Source organism: Palaemon carinicauda, chromosome 11, assembly GCF_036898095.1.
Source record: "Palaemon carinicauda isolate YSFRI2023 chromosome 11, ASM3689809v2, whole genome shotgun sequence".
Taxonomy (NCBI): domain Eukaryota; kingdom Metazoa; phylum Arthropoda; class Malacostraca; order Decapoda; family Palaemonidae; genus Palaemon; species Palaemon carinicauda.
In genome coordinates, this window is record NC_090735.1 from 50,396,732 (window position 1) to 50,420,439 (window position 23,708).

At 40.2% G+C, this 23,708-nt stretch overlaps 1 long non-coding RNA gene across 1 annotated transcript in view; it reads left to right on the plus strand.

Moving 5' to 3' along the window:
• The window catches only part of LOC137649682 (uncharacterized), an 80,246-nt gene extending 67,464 nt beyond the window's left edge, over positions 1–12,782 (plus strand). The window contains exon 4 of the long non-coding RNA XR_011045819.1: positions 12,557–12,782. This is a non-coding gene — a long non-coding RNA (uncharacterized lncRNA). The remainder of the gene's footprint in view (positions 1–12,556) is intronic.
• The last annotated feature ends 10,926 nt before the right edge of the window (positions 12,783–23,708 follow it).

Consider the following 23,708-nt stretch of genomic DNA (forward strand, 5'->3'; position numbering starts at 1 on the left):
CGATGCGAATTCCGCTGCAGATTTCGTCACAACCTTTGCCTCTGTTATCGCCCAACATGGCTTCATCCCCAAACAAGTTTTCAACTGCAATGAAACTGGCTTTTTCGGGAAGAAGATGCCCAGGAGGACTTTCATCACGGCAGAGGAGAAGAGACTACCGGACCATAAACCCATGAAGGACCGGTTAACTCTAGCCTTATTTGCCAATGCCAGCGGTGACTGTAAGGTCAAGCCACTGCTGGTGTACCACTCTGAAAACCCACCTGCTTTTTAGAGCCAAAGGATTTTGAAAGGAAAACTGCAAGTGATGTGGCACGCTAATGCTAAGGCTTGGGTTTCCCGGAATTTCTTCACATAATGGGTTAATCTGTGCTTTGGTTCGGCAGTAATGCCGCTGGTCACCCTCCTGGTCTCAAAGAAGACATTTTTAATGAATTCAGGTTCATCAAGGTCCTTATCTCCTGCCCAACATCACGCCACTCCTCCAGCCTATGGACCAACAAGTTATTTCTAACTTTAAAAAACTGTACACAAAGCATTTGTTCAAGAAATGCTTCGATATCACAGACAACACCAATCTCACCCTTTGGGAATTTTGGAAGGGACATTTCAACATCGTGCATTGTTTGAAAATTATTGACAATGCATGGCAGGGTGTCACAAGTCGAACTCTTAATTCAGCGTGGAAGAAATTGTGGCCAGCTTCCGTTGCTGAGAGGGACTTAGAAGGGTTCGATACGACAGACCCTGATGACCCCAAACCTGTTGTGATGGATGAAATTGGGTCTCTTGGAAAGTCCATGGGGCTGGAGGTAGGCGAGGAAGACGTGAACAACCTTGTCAAAGAGCATCAGGAAGAGCTCACGACACCGGAATTGATCGAACTCCAGGAGATGCAACATTCGGAGGTGTTGCAGGAGCTCAGTAGGGGGGTCGGAGGTGGAAGACGAGGCCCGCCTTTCTATGACAGAAATCAAAGACATGTTAGCGAAGTGGCAGGAGTTTTCTAATTTTATGGAAAAGAGGCACCCGTACAAGATGGCGAGTGGCCGTGCGTTAGCCTTGTGTGACGACACTTGCGTGCGTCATTTTTGCAATACTTTGAAGTGGAGACTAAAGCAAACATGCCTTGATAGGTTCCTTTTAAAAAGGCCGTCAAAAAGTGCAGGTGAGAGAGAGGCAAAAAGAGCCAAGTCGGAAGAAGAAAAGTAAGAAAATGAAAATGAAAACAAAATGCAGAATTAAGTTTAGTGTAATGTAAGATTAACATTTTATTTATAAGTGTGTGTACAGTAAGCTAATTTCATTTAAGTTGAATTTAAAGTTGAATTTCATTCAAGTTGAATTTAAAGTTAAGGTTATGTTACATAGTGGTACAAAAGTGTTGCGTACCAAATGTGTTGCCGTTAAGTCTCTCTCCTCCCTGTCCTCTTTCCCTCCTCCTCCTCCTCTTCCTCCTCCTCCGCCTCCTCCTCCTCCGCACACACCGCCGTTAGCCGCTACCGTCTGTCTCGAAGGTAAGAACTCCATAATAATTTTACATTTCATAACCAGTTCATAGCCATTTGTTATTTTGTTAGCATAGGATGTTGATTACAACCACTAAAAACATGTTTTTCCCTTTGTAATATACTGTTTTTAGGGTTTTTTCTCAGAGGGTGGGAACGGATTAATTTGTTTTTAGTTACTTTATATGGAAAAAATTCATCTAAGATACGAGAAAATTGAAATACGAGCTCGGTCCCGGAACGGATTAAACTCGTACCTCAAGGTATTACAGTATATATATATATATATATATATATATATATATATATATATATATATATATATATATATATATATATATATATATATATATATAAATAAAACGGATATGCTGAGTCGCATAGCATAAATAATTTAATTCGACCTTGCATATATTTTTAATTTTTGGGGGGTGGGGGCAAACTGGTTATAAACCCCCATCTTCCAAGCTAGAGTCACTCCCTTTTTCCCCATTCATCACTCCTCTGTGTAGCATCAGTTAAGTTTTTTAAGTAATTTCTTGCTTTTCTTCAAGGTATTTAATCAAATATTCATACTTTCTTTGGTGAATCATTCCTTTGTGACGGAAGACTGTAATGTGTTTTGCTTCCATAGTGGTTTAACCCTTAAATGGTTCCTGAAAATTAGAATATTTATGCAATACATGAAATAATATTGCACAAAAACTTTGATAATCTAGGATGCAAAATGAAAATTTCTTTCATAATACTAACTTAACAAAATATATTTCATCAAATATTTTTATCAAAAATGCTGTCCCCTTAAATTCCACTCAATGGTTTTATCCTTTTATCACCTTGGATGCTTCAGTATACTGTACTGCCTCCTTTTATATGTTGTCTCTTTAAGATGGGATCAACCTTAAGTGATGGTGAGTAACATTTGCATCAAACATTAAAAATTTTATGTCCACCCTGTTTCATTGTGTTGCCTATACCTTCCTTCTCAGTCTTGCCTGCGCCCTCTATCTCTTGCTTTCCTGCACCTTCTATCTCTTGCTTGCCTGCACCCTCTACCCTCTTTCTCTGTCTTGCCTGCATCCTCTTTCTCAGTCTGGCCTGCACCCTCTTTCTCAGTCTTGCCTTAACCTTCTTTCTCTGTCTTGCCAGCGTCCTCTTTCTCTGTCTTTCCTGTATCCTCTTTCTCTGTCTTGCCGGCATCCTATTTTTCATCTAGGTAGGCACCCTCTTTCTCAGTCTTGCCTGCACACTTTCTGTGTGTTGGCTGACACCCTCCTTCTCTCTGTTGTCTGCACCCTCCTTCTTACTGTTGTCTGCACCCTCTTTATCTGTCTTGCCTGCAGCCTCTTTCTCTGTCTTGCCTGCAGCCTCTTTCTCTGTCTGGCCTGCACCTTCTTTCTCTCTGTTGTCTGCACCCTTTTTCTATGTCTTGCCTGCACCCTCCTTTTCTGTCTTTTCTACACCCTCTTTCTGTTTCTTGTCCACACCCTATTTCTCTGTCTTGTTTGCACCCTCTTTCTCTGTCTTGCCTGCACCCTCTTTCTCTGTTTGGCTTGCACCCTCTTTATCTATCCTGAAAGCACCCTCTTTCTCTGTCATGACTGCACATGCTTTCTGTCTTGCCTGCACCCTCTTTTCTTTGTGTTGCCTGTACCATCTTTCTCAGATTTGCTTCACCCTCTTTCTCAGTCTTGCTTCCACCCTCTTTCTCTGGGTTGCTTGAACCCTCTTTCTCTGTTGTCTGCACCCCGTTAATATGTCTTGCCTGCACCCTCTTTATCTGTCTTTTCTACGCCCTCTTTCTTTTTCTTGTCCACATCCTCTTTCTCTGTCTTGCCTGCACCATCTTTCTCTGTCTTGCTTGCACCCTCTTTCTCTGTCTTGAAAGCACCCTCTTTCTGTCTTGTCTGCACCCTCTCTCTCTGTATTGCCTGCACCCTCATTCTTTGTCTTGACTGCACCCTTTTTTCTTTGTGTTGCCTGCACCATCTTTCTCGGTCTTGCTTGCACCCTCTTTCTCTGTCTTGTCTGCACCCTCTTTCCCAGTCTTGTCTGCACCCTCTTTCTCTGTCTTGCTTGCACCCTCTTTCTCTGTCTTGCTTGCACCCTCTTTCTCTGTCTTGCTTGCACCCTCTTTCTCTGTATTGCTTGCACCTATTTTCTCAGTTTTGCTTCACCCTCTTTCTCGGTCTTGCTTGCACCCTCTTTCTCTGTCTTTCTTGCACCGTCTTTCTCTGTCTTCCCTACATCCTTTTTCTCTGTCGTGACTGCACCCTCTTTTTTTTTGTATTGCTTGCACCTATTTTCTCAGTTTTGCTTCACCCTTTTTCTCAGTCTTGCCTGCACCCTCTTTCTCTGTCATGACTGCACCCTATTTCTCTGTCGTGACTGCACCCTCTTTCTCTTTCTGTCTTGACTGCACACTCCTTCTCTGTGTTGCCTGCACCCTCCTTCTCTGTGTTGCCTGCACCCTCCTTCTCTGTGTTGCCTGCACTTTCTCTATATTGCTTGCACCTTCTTCCTCTATCTTGCCTGCACCCTCTTTTGCGGTCTTTTCTCCACCCTCTTTCTCTTTCTTGTCCACACCCTATTTCTCTGTCTTCCTGCACCCTCTTTCCCTGTCTTCCTGCACCCACTTTCCCTGTCTTCCTGCACCCAATTTCTCTGTGTTGCCTACACCCTCTTTTTCTGTCTTTCTGCACCCTCTTTCTCTGTGTTGCCTACGCCCTCTTTCTCTGTCTTGCCTGCACCCTCTTTCTCTGTGTTGCCTACACCCTCTTTCTCTGTCTTTCTGCACCCTCTTTCTCTGTGTTGCCTACACCCTCTTTCTCTGTCTTTCTGCACCCTCTTTCTCTGTGTTGCCTACGCCCTCTTTCTCTGTCTTGCCTGCACCCTCTTTCTCTTTTTGCCCACACGCTCTTTCTCTGTCTTTGTCTGCACCCTCTTACTTTTATGTTGCCTGCCCCTTGTTAATTAGTTTTACCTGCACCCCCTTTCTCTGCCTTGCCTGCAGCGTCTTTGTCTTGCCCACAGCCTCTTTCTCTGCCTTGCCTGCACCCCATTTCTCTGTCTTGGCCGCAGCCTCTTTCTCATCTTGTCTTCACTGTTTTTCTTTCTTCCCTGCACCCTCTTTCCCTCTCTTGACTGCACCTTTCTCTATCTTGCCTGCACCCTCCTTCGCTGTCTTGCCTGCACCCTCTTTCTCTGTCTTTTCTGCACCCTCTTTCTCTGTCTTGCCTACACCCTCTTTCTCTGTCTTGCCTCCAGTCTCTTTCTCTGTGTTGGTTGCACCCTCTTTCTCTGTCTTCCCTGCACCCTATTTATCTGTCGTCTCAGCACCACATTTCTCTGTGTTCCCTGCACCTTCTTTCTCAGTTCTGCCTGCACTCCCTTTGTCTGTCTTGCCTGCACCCTCTTTCTCTTTCTTGCCTGCACCCTCTTTCTCTGTCTCTGTCTTGCCTACACCCTCTTTCTCTGTCTTGCCTGCAGTCTCTTTCTCTGTGTTGGTTGCAACCTCTTTCTCTGTCGTCCTTGCACCCTATTTATCTGTCGTCTCAGCACCACATTTCTCTGTGTTACCTGCACCTTCTTTCTCAGTTCTGCCTGCACTCCCTTTGTCTGTGTTGCCTGCACCCTCTTTATCTGTGTTGCCTATACCCTCTTTCTCAGTGTTGCCTGCACCCTCTTTCTCTGTCTTGCCTACACCCCTTTCTCTGTCTTGTCTGCACCCTCTCTCTTTATGTTGTCTGCATCCCTTTTCTCTCTGTTGCCTGCACCCTCTTTCTCCGTCTTGCCTACACCCTCTTTCTCCATCTTGCTTGCACCCTCTTTCTCAGTTGTGCTTGCACCCTCTTGCTCTGTCTAGCTTGCACCCTCTTGCTCTGTCTTGCCTGTCCCCTCTTTGTGTTGTGTGCATCTTTTTTTCTCAGTTTTGCCTGCACCCTCTTTCTCTATGTTGCCTGCACCTTCTTTCTCTGTCTTGCTTGCACCTTCATTTTTTTTGTCTTCCTTGTACCCTCTTTCTCTTTTTTGGCCTCAGACACACTTTCTCTTTCTTGCCTGCATCCTCTTTCCTTGTGTTGTTTGCACCTTTTTTATCAGTTTTGCCTGCACCCTCTTTCTCTGTGTGGCTTGCACCATCTTTCTCTGCGTTGCCTGCACATTCTTTCTCTGCGTTGTATGCACCTTCCCTCTTTCTCTGTCTTGCCTACACCCCCTTTCTCATTATTACCTGCACCCTCTTTCTGTGTTTTGCCTGCACCCTCTATCCCTGTTTTGATTACGCCCTCTTTATTTGTCTTGCATGATCCCTCTTTCTCTGTCTTGCCTGATCCCTCTTTCTCTGTCTTGCCTACACCCTCTTTCTCTGTCTTGCCTGATCCCTCTTTCTCTGTCTTGCCTACACCCTCTTTCTCTGTCTTGCCTACACCCTCTTTCTCTGTCATGCCTACACCCCCTTTCTCTGTCTTGCCCGCACCCTCTTTCTGTCTTGCCTACACCCTCTTTCTCTCTTTTTTCACATCCTTTTGATCTTCTCTTGCCCCCACCCTCTTTCTGTCTTGTCAGCACCCTCTTTCTCTGTCTTTCCCACACCATCTTTCTCTATCATGCCTACGCCATTTTTCTCTGTGTAGCCCACTTCCTTTTTCTCTGTCTTACCCGCAACCTCTTTCTCTGTCTTGCTCAGACCCTCTTTCTCTGTCTTGTCTCCACCCTCTTTCTCTGTCTTGACCATACCCTCTTTCTCTGTCTTGTCTCCACCCTCTTCCTCTGTCTCGCTCACACCCTCTTTCTCTGTCTTGCCCATACCCTCCTTCACTGTCTTGACCATAACCTCTTTCTCTGCTTAGCCTGCATCCTCTTTCTCTGCCTTGTCTCCATTCTCTTTCTCTGTTTTGTCTGCGCCTTCTTTCTCTGTCTTGCCTCCACCCTCTTTCACCGTCTATCCCACACCCTCTTTCTCTGTCTTTCCCACACCTTCTTTCTCTGTCTTTCCACACTTTTTTTCTCTGTCATGCCCACACCCTCTTTCTCAGTCTTGTTTCCACCTTTTTTGTCTATCTTGTCCCCACCCTTTTTTATTTCATGCCTGCATCCTCTCTATCTGCCTTGTCTCCAGCCTCTTTTTCTGTCTTGTCCGCACCTTCTTTGTCTGTCTTGTCTCCACCCTCTTTCTCTGGCTTGCCCGAACTGTCTTTCTGTCTTGCACACATCCTCTTTCTCTGTCTTTCCCACACCCTCTTGCTCTGTCTTGTCTCCACCCTTTTTCTCTGTCTAGCCCACACTCTCTTTGTCTTATCTCCACCTTTTTTTCTCTTTCTTGCCCGCACCTTCTTTCTCTATTTTGTCTCCACCTTCTTTCACGGTCTTTCCCCCACCCTCTTTCTCTGTCTTGTCTCCACTCTTCCTCTGTCTTGCCCACATTCACTTTGTCTTATCACCACCCTTTTTCTCTGTCTTGCCTGCATCCTCTTTCTCTGCCACGTTTCCATCCTCTCTCTCTGTCTGGCCCGCATCCTCTTACTCTGTCTTGTCTCCGCCCTCTTTCTCCGTCTTGCCCTCACCTTCTTTCTGTCTTGTCTCCACCCTCTTTCTTGGTCTTGCCCACACCCCTTTTCTCTGTCCTGTCTCCATCCTCTCTCTGTCTTGCCCACCCCCTCTTTCTCTGTCTTGTCTCCACCCCTTTTCACTGTCTTGTATCCACCCTCTTTCTTTGTCTTGCCCGCATCCTCTTTATATGCCTTGTCGCCATCCTCTTTTTCTGTCTTATCCTCACCTTTTTTCTCTGTTTTGTCTCCACCCACTTTCTCTGTCTTACCTTCATCTTCTTTTTCTGTCTTACCTACATCCTCTTTCTCTGTGTGTCCCACACCCTCTTGCTCTGTCTTTTCTCCATCCTCTCTCTATCTTGCTAGCACATTCTCTCTCTGTCTTGTCGCCACCCTCTTTCCCTGTCTTGCCCGCACCCTCTCTCTCTGTCTTGTTTCCACCCTCTTTCTCTGTCTTGTCCCCTTCCTTTCTCCATCTTGCCCGCACTCTCTTTCTCTGTCTTGTCTCCACCCTCTTTTTCTCTGTCTTGTCTCCACCCTCTTTTTCTGTCTTGCCCGCACCCTCTTTCTCTGTCTTGTCTCCACCCTCTTTCTCTGTCTTGCCCGCATCCTCTTTATATGCCTCGTCTCCATCCTCTTTCTCTGTCTTATCCTCACCTTTTTTCTCTGTCTTGTCTCCACCCACTCTTTCTGTCTTACCTTCACCTTCTTTTTCTCTCTTACCTACACCCTCTTTCTCTGTCTTTCCCACACCCTCTTTCTCTGTCTTGCCCACCCCCTCGTTTTCTTTCTTGTCTCCATCATCTTGCCCACACTCCCTTTCTGTTTTTTTTCCACCCTCTTTCTCTGTCGTGTCTCCACCCTCTTTCTCTTTCTTGCCCGCACCTTCTTGTATCTTGCCTGCACTCTATTTTTTCTTGTCTCCACCCTCTTTCTCTTTCTTGCCCACACCCTCTTTCACTGTCTTGTCCCCATCCTCTCTCTATCTTGCCTGCACTTTCTTTTTCTGTCTTGTCTCCACCCTCTTGCTCTTTCTTGACCGCACCCTCTTTCTCTGTCTTGTCCCTATCCTCTCTCTATCTTGCCTGCACTTTCTTTCTCTGTCTTGCCTGCACCCTCTTTCTCTGTCTTGTCTCCATCCTTTCTCTATCTTTTCCGCACTCTCTTTCTGTCTTGTCTCCACCCTCTTTCTCTGTCATGTCTCCACCCTCTTTCTCTGTCTTGTCTCCTTCCTCTCTGTCTTTTTTCCACCCTCTTTCTCTTTCTTTCCCGCACCCTCTTTCTCTTTCTTGCCCGCACTCTGTTTCTCTTTCTTGCCTGCACCCTCTTTCTCTGTTTTGTCCCCATCCTCTCTCTTTCTTACCTGCACCCTCTTTCTTTGTCTTGTCTCCATCCTCTCTATCTTTACCGCACTCTCTTTCTGTCTTGTCTCCACCCTCTTTCTCTGTCTTGTCTCCATTCTCTCTCTATCTTTCCCGCACTCTCTTTCTGTCTTGTCTCCACCCTCTTTCTCTGTCGTGTCTCCACCCTCTTTCTCTGTCGTGTCTCCACCCTCTTTCTCTGTCTTGTCTCCTTCCTCTCTATCTTGCCCGCACTCTCTTTTTCTGTCTTTTCTCCACCCTCTTTCTCTTTCTTGCCCGCACCCTCTTTCTCTTTCTTGCCCGCACTCTCTTTCTCTTTCTTGCCTGCACCCTCTTTCTTTGTTTTGTCCCCATCCTCTCTCTATCTTGCCTGCACTCTCTTTTTCTGTTTTGCCTGCACCCTCTTTCTTTGTCTTGTCTCCATCCTCTCTATCTTTACCGCACTCTTTCTGTCTTGTCTCCACCCTCTTTCTCTGTCTTGTCCCCATCCTCTCTCTATCTTGCCTGCACTCTCTTTCTCTGTCTTGCCTGCACCCTCTTTCTCTGTCGTGTCTCCACCCTCTATCTTTCCCGCACTCTCTTTCTTTCTTGTCTCCACCCTCTCTCGCTGTCGTGTCTCCATCCTCTCACCATCTTTCCTGCACTCTCTTTATGTCTTGTTTCCACCCTCTCTCTCTCTCTCTCTCTCTCTCTCTCTCTCTCTCTCTCTCTCTCTCTCTCTCTCTCTCTCTCTCTCTCGTGTATCCACCCTCTTTCTCTGTCTTGTCTCCATCCTCTCCCTATCTTTCTTGCACTCTCTTTCTGTCTTGTCTGCACCCTCTTTCTCTGTCTTGTCTCCATCTTCTCCCTATCTTTCTCGCACTCTCTTTCCTTTTTGTCTCCTCTCTCCTTTTTGTCTTCTCTCTCTTTCTCTGTCATGTCTCCACCCTCTATCTCTCTCTTATCTCCATCCTTTCTCTATCTTTCCTGCACTCTCTTTCTGTCTTGTCTCCACCCTCTTTCTCTGTCGTGTCTCCTTCCTCTCTATCTTGCCCGCACTCTCTTTTTCTGTCTTTTCTCCACCCTCTTTCTCTTTCTTGCCCGCACCCTCTTTCTCTTTCTTGCCCGCACTCTCTCTCTCTTTCTTGCCTGCCCCCTCTTTCTCTGTTTTGTCCCCATCCTCTCTCTATCTTGCCTGCACTCTCTTTCTCTGTCTTGCCTGCACCCTCTTTCTTTGTCTTGTCTCCATCCTCTCTATCTTTACCGCACTCTCTTTCTGTCTTGTCTCCACCCTCTTTCTCTGTCTTGTCTCCATTCGCTCTCTATATTTCCCGCACTCTCTTTCTGTTTTGTCTCAACCCTCTTTCTCTGTCGTGTCTCCACCCTCTCTCTCTGTCTTGTCTCCTTCCTCTCTATCTTGCCCGCACTCTCTTTGTCTGTCTTTTCTCCACCCTCTTTTTCTTTCTTGGCCGCACCCTCTTTCTCTTTCTTGCCTGCACTTTCTCTCTCTTTCTTGCTGCACTCTCTCTCTCTTTCTTGCCTGCACTCTCTCTCTTTCTTGCCTGCACCCTCTTTCTCTGTTTTGTCCCCATCCTCTCTCTATCTTGCCTGCACTCTCTTTCTCTGTCTTGCCTGCACCCTCTTTCTTTGTCTTGTCTCCATCCTCTCTTATCTTTACCGCACTCTCTTTCTGTCTTGTCTCCACCCTCTTTCTCTGTCTTGTCCCCATCCTCTCTCTATCTTGCCTGCACTCTCTTTCTCTGTCTTGCCTGCACCCTCTTTCTCTGTAGTGTCTCCACCCTCTATCTTTCCCGCACTCTCTTGCCTCCACCCTCTCTCTCTGTCGTGTCTCCATCCTCTCTCCATATTTCCTGCACTCTCTTTCTGTCTTGTTTCCACCCTCCTCTCTCTCTCTCTCTCTCTCTCTCTCTCTCTCTCTCTCTCTCTCTCTCTCTCTCTCTCTCTCTCTCTCTCTCTCGTGTATCCACCCTCTTTCTCTGTCTTGTCTCCATCCTCTCCCTATCTTTCTTGCACTCTCTTTCTGTCTTGTCTGCACCCTCTTTCTCTGTCTTGTCTCCATCTTCTCCCTATCTTTCTCGCACTCTCTTTCTGTCTTGTCTCCTCCCTCTTTCTCTGTCTTGTCTCCACCCTCTATCTCTGTCTTGTCTTCATCCTCTCTCTATCTTTCCCGCACTCTTTCCTTTTTGTCTCCTCTCTCTTTCTCTGTCATGTCTCCACCCTCTTTCTCTGTCTTGTCTCCATCCTCTCTCTCTCTCTTTCCCACACACTCTTTTTGTCTTGTCTCCACCCTCTTTCTCTGTCGTGTCTCCACCCTTTTTCTATGTCTTGTCTCCATCCTCTCTTTATTTTTCCCGCACTTTCTTTCTGTCTTGTCTGCACCCTTTTTATCTGTCGTGTCTCCACCCTCTTTCTCTGTCTTGTCTCCATCCTCTCTATCGTGCCCGCACTCTCTTTCTCTGACCTACCTCCACCCTCTTTCTCTGTCTTGTCTCCACCCTCTTTCTCTGTCGTGTCTCCACCCCATTTTCTCTATCTTGCCCGCACTATCTTTCTCTGTCTTGTCTCCACCCTCCTTCTCTGTCTTGTCTCCACCCTCCTTCTCTGTCTTGCCTGCATCCTCTTTTTCTGTCTTTTCTCCATCCTCTCTCTATCTTGCTAGCACATTCTCTCTCTGTCTTGTCGCCACCCTCTTTCCTTGTCTTGCCCGCACCCTCTCTTTGTCCTGTTTCCACCCTCTTTCTCTGTCTTGTCCCCTTTCTTTCTCCATCTTACCCGCACTCTCTTTTTCTGTCTTATCTCCACCCTCTTTTTCTGTCTTGCACGCACCCTCTTTCTCTGTCTTGTCTCCACCCTCTTTCTCTGTCTTAGCTCCACCCTCTTTTTCTGTCTTTCCCTCACTCTGTCTTGCCTGCACCCTCTTTCTTTGTCTTGTCTCCACCCTTTTTCTCTGTCTTGCATGCACCCTCTCTCTCTCTCTGTCCTGTGTCCACCCTCTTACTGTGTCCTGTCTCCACTCTTATTTCTCTTTCTTGCCCGCACCTCTTTTCTCTGTCTTGTCTCCATCCTCTCTTTATGTTGCCCACACCCTCTTTCTCTGTCGTGTCTCCATCCTCTCTCTGTCTTGTTTCCACCCTCTTTCTCTGTCTTTTCTCCATCCTCTCTTTATCTTGCCGTAATCTCTTTCTCTGTCTTGTTTCCACCCTCTTTCTCTGTCATTTCTCCATCCTCTCTTTATCTTGCCCACACTCTCGTTCTCTATCTCTGTCTCCACCCTCTTTCTCTGTCTTTCCCGCACCCTCTTTCTCTGTGTTGCCTGCACCCTCTTTCTCTGTCTTGTCTCTACCGTTTTTCTCTGTCTTGTCTCTACCCTCTTTCTCTGTCTTGTCTCCACTCTATTTCTCTTTCTTGGCCACACCTCCTTTCTCTGTCTTGTCTCCATCCTCTCTTTATGTCACCCACACCCTCTTTCTCTGTTGTGTCTCCATCCTCTCTTTATCTTGCTCGCACTCTCTTTCTCTGTCTTGTTTCCACCCTCTTTCTCTGTCTTGCCTCCATCCTCTCTTTATGTTGCCCACACCCTCTTTCTCTGTCTTTTTTCCATCCTCTCTTTATCTTGCCCGCACTCTTTCTCTGTCTTGTCTCTACCCTCTTTCTCTTGCCTGTCCACTTCTTGTTTCTGTGTGTTGCCCTTGCCCTTTTTCCGTCTTGCCCACACCCTCTTTCCGTCTTGCCCACACCTTCTTTCCCTGATTGCCCACGCTATATTTCTCTCTCTTGCCCTCACCCTCTCTCTGTTGCCCACACACTGTCTTGGTCTTGCTCTAAGAAAATAAATTGTCAGTGAAGTGGTTTTGTTTTATCTTGATATTTTGCTGTTCCCTACTAGTCTCTCTCTCTCTCTCTCTCTCTCTCTCTCTCTCTCTCTCTCTCTCTCTCTCTCTCTCTCTCTCTCTCTCTCTCTCTCTCTCTCTCTCTCTCCTTTTTCTAATGCGATTGTAGCTGGGCTAGTAATTTTAAAAGGATGCAAGTACCCTCAATATACTTGATTCAGTTGTTGTAATTCCATTTTTATAGCATCTAATTTAATTTTTTTTCAAGATTTTAAGTGTACGTTTTTAATATTGTATTTCTTTTCCAGGATAATGATGAATGCTTCACTCACGTGACTTCGATTTCCTTGAAGGTCAAGAATACACGTATGAGGAGCACCAAATGGTAGAATTTAATCTTCCTGTTGGAGGTCAGACATCGCCATGTAACTGAGGACGATCGTAAAAGAATTAACACCAAGTGTTTGTTGTGGATTGTGCCATGAAAGTGAACCCTACTGAGGAATTCAAAACGGCTTTAAGTCCAACACGAAATTCCAGGAGTATAGGAATATAATATATTTCTGCATTTTTTTTTATGTATTAAGAAAAAAATAAAACTAAACCCTTTCTCCAGAGACACTTTTATTTAAATCTTTAAAAATAAAATTTCAAAGTGTGGGATGGTTACTAAGTTTTTTTGACTGGGAAAAAAAATCTTTTTTTTTTACCGTCAAAAGCCAGCTTTGCAATGGCCCAAGGAAGGCAAAAGTCGTTCTCAGCAGAAGGAAAATCTGGCATACACTGCCACCCATCAGAACAGAGGGTTCAAATTATGAATTTTGTGAGAGTTGTCGTCTGCTAATTCAGTGGTGGATGGCTCCTTAATACTCTATGTGCTTTTCATAACTATTTGTATTACCACTGCTGAAGAATTTGTAACGTCTTCTATTAATGTAATTCTGACATGGAATTGATTTATATTACTTATATGGAAAGTTAACCAAAGGGTTTTATGATTACAATTTATTAAATGTCATGCTTCTATTGAACCGCCTACAGTTCACATGAGACGGGCATAGTTTGTCCGTGGAATTTTCATGGCCAAAAAAAAATTTACTCAAGCATTACTAAACTCTACGGGCTTAAACCAAATATATTGTTGCTACGTTGGTTTTCTTATGAAGTTAACCAGACGTTATCCCACGTCTTGTAAGAGAAAACGGGTATGGTATATTATCACAGAAAACCACCAATCAGCAATATTTTGGACATTGGTATGTTGAATTGATTACTCGAACTTTCTATGGGAAGTCTTGGTGAAATTACCTTGTACCTAAAAGATTTAACTCTGATGCACATTTCGTAACTTTGACATAAACGTACTTGAAAAAATACGGAATGTTAATTACAGCACATATAATGTAGCCTACGTGGGAGTTTTTCAAGTTCCCCAAACCTTATCGTGAATAATGATTGCTATAATCACGACTTAATTGCTGCGTATTTTTAAACTATCTCTGGGAAATACGTTATATGAAAAGCTTTTACTTCATAAAAAGCATCAATATTAATTTGATAGCTTTAATTGGGATTTTATTAATGTTAAATCTTGACTTATGAACTGAATCTATCTTATATAGTTTGTAATAGTTATTCACAGTATGAATATGATGCATATGTATATTTATCTAAGAATACAGGCCACCACTGCAAATGGTGCTAGTAATCTAGTGACTAATACAGAATAATATAAGCAATTTGTTTAGTCTTTAGTATTCAGGATTCTTCCAACACAAACGACATTTGAGTGAAGCAATATTAATTGTATTTTATAACCTAAATTCAATTAAATCGTAACAGATAACTTGCTGATTTTATAAATTTTCAACTAAAAAGTGCATTTTTTAAATCGGTTTATGTTGATATACATTAAAACTTCCCTTTCTGCTTCCTTATAATGAATCATGAACTTGTGCTTCATAGTGACCTATTTCCAATAAACAGTCTCACTGATCAGGAATTTATTTGGATGTTCTCATCAAATGTCTATGCAAATAAACTCAAAAAGGGTTTATCAAATTAAAAATATAACGGTTCAAGATTTTTCTTTATTCATTACCTCAATCTACAAAACCTTTAAATCTCATTTAAGTCATTTACAACACAAGTAGTTACTCCAGACTCGTGCAGCCTCCACAAAAGCAGACAAGATAACACAAATATCCCGATCGTCTTTTGGTTTCACACCATTCCATGTCCGTGATTGAGTCGGGTAAACAGGAGAAGACGTGGGCGAATATTCTCGCTATCCCTACTTCCTCCCCCAGCAGGATAGCCAAATCGGACCGAAGTCACCTTCTACAACACGTGGACCACCAGGCTAACTTTAGATTCTGCTGTGTGATAAATTCACTGATACTCTTCTATAGAATTGCACACTGAACAAATGTTCATGGTTATTTAATCACCTACCCCATTCTTTATCTTTCTATATTGGCTGAAATATTTTTATAACATACTAGATAGCCTAACCAGGGTATACTGTATTTTTTTTACCCATCATTTTTTACTTAAATTAGTTAATCTCCAATCCCATTCTCTCTATATTGACTAAATTAGGATTACGTAGATATTCTGGCTAATCGTTTGGCTAACATTCTACATCACCTAAACCAGGATGACCAACTTTTTACCAGTCATATTATAGACTTCAATGGTCTAAATTAGTATTGTTTACTAATATTTCTGGACAATTCTCGTTTTTTCAGTCTAGTGATTGTCTTAAAACAAATTTGTTCATTTTATTTACAAAATTAATTTGACTACATTATGATTACATACAAACATTTCTTGTCAATTTTTTTTACTCATTTTACAAATGACTATGCTAAGGTCAAAGACAAGCAACAAAGTTCCATCCATAATTATCTGAATCATTACAATGACCAGAAAAGAAGCAGTTACTCAACTTCCTTGTCAGTCGTTTAGACTGTGTGCTAATAAACACATAATAAGGCCATTTGTTTGAAACGGATGCAATTATTGATGGTTGCTATTCATAAATCATAATTCATGACATTCGTAAGCAGTATTTTTTTTTTTTACCGAGCAACTACAAAAAAATTAAATGATAAACTATCGGGTTTTTTTTTTTCTTGAATCTCAAAAATATTAAAAGAAACATTTAGTAAAATTATTCAATTTCCGAATTCTCTGAAATATAAATCATCAAGCTAATAATGTTCTGAATATCAAATATCGAGTAAGATTTCATTTAATCCTTTGAAATATTACTTTGATACAAATGAATTTAAAATCAAGACTGCTCACGTTTTCGTAAGCAAGAAATATTAAAAAAGGCTTAAATATTATCTCTTCTTTGTCTTCATTAAAATATTAAAACTATCGCATATTGGCTAAACGTTTGTTATAGAATACATAATGAACAAAATCTATACAGAATGGCTAACAATCGACCTAATCAGATATGTGCTTTAGTTAGATAGCATTGTAAACGAACATTCTGATTAAGATGGCCTCATTGATAATTCGATTAAAAACAAGCTAATATTAGGAAATCGCTACACAACTTTTTCATTACTTAAAAACTACCGAAGTCATCTAATAATGAGCATTTTTAAACTTATCAAATCATATATTTACAACGATTAAGTTATTTTGAAAAGGCACTACCTCTTTAATTACGTCCTTTTAATTTTTTTTTATATTAATGAATAGGAAGCAAAGAGTTATGACGACCGACCCAAGCATTAAACCCATTAATTCGAAATTTAAGGTTTTTTTTTTTTTTTTTTTTTTTTTATTGGTTTACCGGAAGGTGGTTACAACTTAAGAAACGCGGGCTTCTGCTACCAGGAGCCAGTCCGATAAATTTAGCTCATTTTGAATTTGCAACCACAAATCAAAACTTTTACACGAAAAGCCTTGCATATTAAAATCCTGATTCGCCATTGCCTTCAATTCTTACACAGTTTTGATTATGGGGAGGGAAAGTCTCTCCTTGAATAACACTGTCAACTTTATTTTATCGTAATAAAGAGAATGCTAGAGTAATAGTAAATTACTAAGAATACTGAAAATATATTAGTATATACTCGCATTTGATCAAACTAACTATTAGTAACTTGTAACCCTACCACTGGATAATTGTCCTCCTACCAATACATCCAAAATATGATTGATTCTATTAACTGTCAAATAATTCTAAGCCAACTGATCCTACATTTCAACTAAGTAATAAAACCTTGACCATACCTCAGTTTGAGACTTTAAAAGCAATCCTAAAGTACACATCACCAAACGCAGTACTAATTTGTTAAATTTCAAGTTACAATATGGAAATTTGTACAGAGTAATATTGGACACACATTTTAAATTTTACTATTGAAAGCTAAGAAATGTTTTCAGTTTTACTATTGGAAACAAATATTTTTAATATTAGTAATCTGTTTTGATATGTAAATATAGAAGAGGTTCATATTTGAACTATATGTCAATGAAATCTATATGCCCATGTACGAGAATTATATAGCCGGTGGTATTTCCGAGATGCCAGTGTTATCACACTGACAGTGCCAACAAGTCCTCATTTCCCTTGAATAGCCAGGTAATGCAGTTAAATCAGTTTAAGGATTCTAGATGCGATGCCTTAATGGTTTGGCCGCTGTGGTTTATATCGCACAGAAAGCAGCTAAATGGAGAGACTACGTTTAGTACATACGCATCCCCAAATACATTCTCGAGAAACTTATTTAAAATAAATTTAGTTTTAGTAGAATATAACTTCAGCAAACAATTCCAAATAAACCTCTTTATAGATGTGTAAAATCTTGATGAATTTAAAGTTAACTAAATATCCTAGCTAGATATGTCAGATTTGAGAGTGATGAGTAAATGGATTTGAAACGCTAGTAGTCGACAAACGTCTGTGACAAATTAAGAGCATCTCGAAAGGGAATAAAATTAGAGAGAGAGAGAGAGAGAGAGAGAGAGAGAGAGAGAGAGAGAGAGAGAGCTTTTGAATACAAAGACTTGGAAACAGAAGTTCTCAATTGAAATATATTCAACTGTAGGAATTCGTGATTACTGTATTTATGAAAACAATACCTACATTACTTTAAGATAATTGAACACCAATACTCAGTAAATAAAAGAGGAGCTGCAATTCTGGCCATTATTACTAAGTTTTGGAAAATCAAGTAATGAATCACTACCAAATTTATTGATAATTAAGAAGTAATAAAAAAAATAAGATGAAAACCAGGCCAGGCCATCTTCAGCTATTAGGTAGACTGTAGAACTACCATCTAAAGAAATGAGATCAACTCGGTAAATGAAACCCGATCAAAGGTCAAAGTAAAATTGATGAAAAACTAATTCAAAGGAGAATGTAAATATATGTGAAGTATAAACCCCAGTACCAGATCTACATGAAGCCTTTAAGACAAGATCAAGGATAAATTCGCGAGATATTTCTTCCCAAGCCGAGAATCTAAGAAATATGCACGTCAGTTTTTAAAGCTATTTCTCCATTTTTGGATGATTTAATCTCTTTGAAAATGTCATCTACGTTTTTTTTCATCTTTTAAGTTGGCAAATGTGTAATAGTTAAGGTTGAATCTAGATAAAAACCCGCAGTTAGGAGCTTTGATTTAAAAAGTACCGTACTACTTTGTATCTGGCGCACCAAGCCAAGTAGCGAATGATGTGAATCTTCAGAAAAAATTGTTTCTATAAATTCATTGCCCTAACATAACATAGTACACGCCCCTCCTATTTCTTCATTCTTGAATCTATCTCTATAAATAGCAATCCAGTATTTTCCTATCCGGAAATTTCTATTAGCAAATTAGTAACCTAAAATTTTCTTTCATTCCAGGCACACACTAATGATGTCCTATTTATACCAAGAAACCCTATTTATATTGTTCCTACAATACCAATAATGTTTTCCTTACAAACAATTTCCAGAACAGAGATTAAAGAATCTCTCACACGCAGACTTCTAAATCGCCAATGTGGTGATTTATCCCTTCTGTTATTTCACGTACATAAAATCAATGTGAAAACCCAAAACGAAGAGGCTATTTGTGCCACAAGCTGGTACCCCCTTTTAAGGAAGCTGGCACGGTCTTCAAGTGTAATTAAAAGTATTGCAATGTGAGATAAAAGGTTAACAGACTATTATCAAAAATTTAAACGTGAAGGTAATTTGTTAACTAACAATTTTTACGTTTAGTGTTTATCCAAATTACTTTCCAAAATCTTTTCAATTATTAAAATTCCTAGAGGATTTTATATTGTAATGGATATTTATTTGAAAACTTGCCCCTTGATTTAAATTATAAACCAATTTGTAAGTTACACAACTTAAATTATAGAATGAAATATTAATCAAGCAAAAAACTTTTCATAAGGTTTTTAATGTTGACTGGGTAGATATTTGACAACTATTCACTATATTTTTTTTTCTTACGCTTTTTTAAATTGAGTTACGACAGCTAATCACCAAAGTTTAGATATTACTTTTTATAGAAATTTGACAAGAATGTCTGGAAACAAATACCTGTAGTTCAAAGGTTAAATGAATTTAAAAGGAATCACACACTGAAAAAAAAAAATTAAGTTTAACGAGGAAAAAATTTTAAACGTTAACTAATTTTCGCAAAAATCTATTGTCTCTCGTAAAGTTCTATCAGCAAAATAGTGAAAACTAGCCTCAGTAGATATGCATCAAATTCAGACATTGAATAACTTTAATTTTTTATTTTTTTTTTTTTAATGCACCGAATCTTTAAAACTGAGATGTTTAAGTCAGCTGCAATATAATCTAAACTATTACGTGCCATGTAACCTCATCAAGACAAACCATTCTAGATTTTCAAAAAAAATATGCCTCGGTATTCAGCCATAGCACGAATATATTAAATTGTCATCATAAAATCATTTAGTTAACCTTGAATATAAGTAATATAAATTAATTCCATGTCAGAATTACATTAAGAGAAGAAGTTACAAATTCTCCAGCAGTGGCAATATAAATAGTCGAGCAAAGCACATTGAGTATTGAGGAGCTGTCCACCACTGAATTAGCAGATGACCAGACAACTTCTATCACAAACTTCATAATTTGAACCCTCTGTTCTGATGGGTGACAGCGTCTGCCAAATTTCCTTCAGCTGAGAACGACACTCTGCCTTCCTCGGACCATTGCTACAATGGCTCCGGGAGGTTTGTTTTATTCTTTCCAAGTACAATAAGAATACATAATTATACAATATAAATGAGAACTTCTGTACTTTTCTTTATTAATGTAAGATATGTGATTACTGTACTCTATAATCTAAAAAAAAAATTATGGGGGAGAGGTCACTAATTCTTATTTGGTCATATATATACCCATATCAATTTTGAGAGAGAGAGAGAGAGAGAGAGAGAGAGAGAGAGAGAGAGAGAGAGAGAGAGAATCTACATTCGTACCTAGTTAAAACACGAGGTATTGCTACTAACGCTGAACACACTTTTATGATATATTACCCAAATCTAAAACTCAAGGGAATAAGCTATGAATGTCTTTAAGGCTACCTGACGCCCAAAAAGGAAATGCATTTGCTTATGTTAACGGGAAATTATTGAAAACCGTGTGCAAGAGAGAGAGAGAGAGAGAGAGAGAGAGAGAGAGAGAGAGAGAGAGAGAGAGAGAGAGAGAGAGAGAGAGAGAGAGAACGAACTCATGGATAAAGAGCGAGAGAGAGAGAGAGAGAACGAACTCATGGATAAAGAGCGAAAGAGCGAGTGAGGATTAAAGGGAAAGAGCGAGTGAGAATAAAAGGCAAAGAGCCAGTGAGGATAAGAGGGAAAGAGCCAGTGAGGATAAGAGGGAAAAAGCGAGTGAGGGAAAAAGCGAGTGAGGGAAAAAGCGAGTGAGGGAAAAAGCGAGTGAGGGAAAAAGCGAGTGAGGGAAAGAGCGAGGGGGGATAAGAAGGAAAAAGCGAGTGGAGATAAGAGGGAAAAAGCGATTGAGGATAAGAGGGAAAAGGCGAGGGAGGATAAAGAGGGAAAAAGCCAGCAAGGATAAAGAGGGAAAGAGATAGAGCTAGGGAAAGAAGGGAAGAGGGACAGAGCTAGGGAAAGAAGGAAAGAAGGAAAGAGGGATAGAGCTAAGGAAAGAAGGAAAGAGGAACAGAGCTAGGGAAAGAAGGAAAGAGGAACAGAGCTAGGGAAAGAAGGAAAGAGGGACAGAGCTAGGGAAAGAAGGAAAGAGGGACAGAGCTAGGGAAAGAAGGGAAGAGGGACAGAGCTAGGGAAAGAAGGGAAGAGGGACAGAGCTAGGGAAAGAAGGGAAGAGGGACAGAGCTAGGGAAAGAAGGGAAGAGGGACAGAGCTAGGGAAAGAAGGAAAGAGGGATAGAGCTAGGGAAAGAAGGAAAGAGGGATAGAGCTAGGGAAAGAAGGAAAGAGGGACAGCTAGGGAAAGAGGGAAAGAAGGAAAGAGGGACAGAGCTAGGGAAAGAAGGAAAGAGGGACAGAGCTAGGGAAAGAAGGGAAGAGGGACAGAGCTAGGGAAAGAAGGAAAGAGGGACAGAGCTAGGGAAAGAAGGAAAGAGGGACAGAGCTAGGGAAAGAAGGAAAGAGGGACAGAGCTAGGGAAAGAAGGAAAGAGGGACAGAGCTAGGGAAAGAAGGAAAGAGGGACAGAGCTAGGGAAAGAAGGAAAGAGGGACAGAGCTAGGGAAAGAAGGAAAGAGGGACAGAGCTAGGGAAAGAAGGAAAGAGGGACAGAGCTAGGGAAAGAAGGAAAGAGGTATCGAGCTAGGGAAAGAAGGAAAGAGGGACAGAGCTAGGGAAAGAAGGAAAGAGGGATAGCGCTAGGGAAAGAGCGACGGAAAGGGAGAAAGAGCGCGAAAGCAAGACTACTAAAAGATAGAAAATTTTTAATTCTTGAACAGTTTCAAAGTTTCTATCCCACGATTATGAATGAAACTAACCCAGAACTACCTTGCAATCACGGGAACAATTTAATTAGTTACCTAAATTAACGTTACTGGAGCTGCAAGAACAAGGGAAATCCATCTACAGTAAAATAACCGTTAACGGGAGCTTCCAATTCGACCAAGGACTTTTGTTAAGGACCAAATGAGAACAGTGTGATGATCAAATACAGTCAAGTACAGGATACCAAGTATAAAAGTTCTCAGAATACAAGATAATACAATGATACATAATTGGCAAGATAATATAAATTTTTCAAACAATTTGAGTACTTCTAATAGGTTGAATAATATCTGGAACATGTTTATCTAGTTAATTCTAAGAGAGTAATTTCTTGCCTTACCCAATATGGATTTAGTACAAAAACACTACCTGTTACAATAATTATCCTTATGAAATTAATCTAATCCAATGCCTAAATTATACGAAAATGTGTTTTTCTATGTTGAAATTCTATATTGATCCACTATAGTCAAATGACAAATCGACAAAGAAATAGCAAAATAAAAATTATCTACTTTTTTAAATACAGACTGCGAACATTTCGTCTATGAAACGTTAGTCATTCCAATACTCATGTTCTTTAAACTGGAAATTTTGTGATACTGTAACTGAAATAGTTAATTGAAAAGGACGAAGTGTACCAAAGGGAAAAGCATCTAGATTATTCAAGGTTTGATAGTAAATTTTGAGTAATAACAGTTAAACTACAACAAATTCCATCTCAGTTAAGAGCACTAATTTACTTTTACTTCAATAATGTATCAGCCTATTGATAATGAGATTTTCAATTTAAAATTCTTACGTTACTGTCATTAAGGAAAATATTTGAGGACTTTAAATTTCGAAACCTCGTTTAGTCTTTTTAAGCATATTGAATGAGTCTAAATAGCAATGCTTTCAAGATTTAAAATATCAAGAAAAATTGGAGAAATATGTTAAGATTGAACGTTTCGAATCAAACAGATTATAAATATAACCAACAATATCGTAAACTATAGCCCCCTCTACATTCTGACCGGTATAATAAATTCTTTAAAACGAAAATTTCCAATCAAGAACTTAAAACAACATTCAAGTTTACATCAGCAACAGCCATCAACCAGTCTCATTTTAACGTCAAAAAAATGTCATCATTGTGGTTTCAATTATAGAGAATCCGTGACTTGCTAATAAGATTGATTAAACTAGCGAGGAGTAGAGCTGACCGAATCTCATTAATACGGTTTATAATTACTTTGATTTAATTATATACAAATCTAAGCTCACTTAAAATCAAGGTACATTGAAAATTTTCTCATTTTCTAAGCTTGGCATTGCTAAAATGATGGTTGGGGAAACTCCTGCAATTTTTTTTTCTTTCTTTTTTGAATAGTTCATATGTTAAAAAAATTCCGAACATTAAATACACTACACATGTTCCAGATAAAATTCTTATTATATAGACTTATTTACAGGGTTAAACAATACGCTTTTCCTCAATCTCTCACAAATCACCAATTTCCCAAACTTTAACGTTTAACCGTATTAAAATTAAAATTTCCGGGAGAAAAATATTAACAACCAAAATCCCACCATAAACGTAAAAGAATTAGATCAGTAAATCACGTTTCACAGTAATATCTGCAAGCTTTGTATTTTGATGATTAATTGATCACGACTGAAGGATTCAATCTTTATATGGAATACAGAATTTTCTTATTTAAGGTCATATTTGGATATGTTCTCTGCACAATTTTAAAGGTTATCAAAATAGACATAAATAACTTAATTTTGGTTAAACCGATATCCAAAAAAAAAACAGCTTGTCTAAAAAACATTACTGCAGAATAATTTTGAATGAAAAAATTTCAAGTGTCTGGAAGTCAAATTGAAATAAATATTTCCAAACAGTGTTGGAAAAACTAACTTTAGATGAGAGCGGCTAATGAGTCGTTCATATAGGAAGCTGCTATACAAATCTAATATTCGAAAGATACACGATAAATTTGAGAATTATTTCCACAAGCGTCATTTGAAGTTGAATTTATATTCTTTTTAGGGGTTATAATTGTCAAACTATGTGAAACATTGTTCTTGAATTGCAATGGAAAAGCATATTGCTTACAAAATCATAAGCAAATTACTTCAAAATTTCATACGGCAGTGGTGATAAGAAAATAATGAAGCACTAAAAGTTCTGATAGTTGAAAGGAATATACTACATAATTATAAAATTGTTAAATTACTTTCACCAAGATTGCAAAGCAAATTGAGTTTTACCGAAATACTTAAATATCTGAATTACTAAATTTGCTTTGTGATGTTCAATCAACTGAAAACAAACTACTTTGCAACTTAAGACACACAGATCATGGTACCAGTGAAGTAGCTCCAGATTTTAACATTAATTTTCAAGATCTAATTAGATAACTCAAACTGTATACGTTAAAATTACTAGTGCTTCATTGTACAGATCAGTAAAAAAA